The sequence below is a fragment of the Triticum aestivum genome, unplaced genomic scaffold (genome assembly GCF_018294505.1).
Source record: "Triticum aestivum cultivar Chinese Spring unplaced genomic scaffold, IWGSC CS RefSeq v2.1 scaffold147339, whole genome shotgun sequence".
In the NCBI taxonomy this organism is placed as follows: domain Eukaryota; kingdom Viridiplantae; phylum Streptophyta; class Magnoliopsida; order Poales; family Poaceae; genus Triticum; species Triticum aestivum.
In genome coordinates, this window is record NW_025228002.1 from 118,382 (window position 1) to 119,612 (window position 1,231).

The following is a 1,231-nucleotide window of genomic DNA, read 5'->3' on the forward strand; positions in this document are numbered from 1 at the left end:
TCACAAACGTCTTCTTGCAGAAAATTGTCACTATTACATATACGACAATCTTCATCAACAAACTATCATGTAAGTTGCACTCATATGTGATGGTTTCCTTCTGGCCCTACCATATACGACAATCATCCCACACGCTAATTTAATTTATTATATCGGCGTGGGTGGGTGTCATCTGTGACACAAGACCGTGAACCACCGCGGATGAGATATCATTGTGATCCAACGTACACTAGTTTCAGTTAAATTTCGCCTTTCGAGTGTCGAGAATTCAGTTGCATGAATATTGGCATGCACCCTACGGCTAAGCCTTTAAGTGAAATCCTGGCACTTGTGACTTCTGGCAATTAGGAAAGCAAGTACTTTTTCTAACAACCTGATTAGATCTGTAAAGAATGATTTACCTGTACAGACTTAGAAATATCAGCTGTCGGGTAGTTCCATTCATCGTTGATTGAAAACCTTTTGAGACATGTGAAGCTCAAGCTCATCCATATTTTCTAGTGCTTTGGAGTTCCTTCCATTTTCGTTCTTATTTTGCGTTGGGAGTTATGCATCGACAGAAGAAAAGTCAGCATCACCACTCGGGGCATTGTCAAAAGCTGGTCACGACAAATGGTGAAGTTGGTGACGTCCCTATATTTATATGAGAGAAGTCCACGTTTCAACCCTCAACTAATCACCCCTCTTAAAATTTAACCCTGTATTTCAAAACTAGTTGATCTACAACCCGAACTAACCATGTGGTTCACAAATCAACCTTCTCACCGGTTTTGACTCAGTCAAGCAGTTACGACCGCGTTGACTGCTTGGGGGAGCTCGCCGGAGGGGCGTTACCCGATCTAGGAAAGTTGACTTGGCACTGCATAGTCAGCAGTCAAAACCACTTGACTAAGTCAAAACCGAGAAGAGGGTTGATTCCTGAACTACATGGTTAGTTTAGGATCTAGACTTGACTCTTTCTTGCTGGAACGCAGCGGCGGTGATGTGTCAACAAGGAGATGCCGCGACTAGGATTTGTGTAGATCTATGTATTTTAGATTGTGGCATTAGTGAGAATGTATTAACATCCAAGGTATAGTATTTGTAATATCTAATGCATAATGTGACTTATTGAACTTACTGTTACATCTTTTGTTTTATTTAGTTTGTTTAGAATGTTTTTCTTCTTCCGGCAATGCATTTTGAGTACATGTATGGATTTTCAAGTTTATCTAGTCAAGCTGAAAGCTAC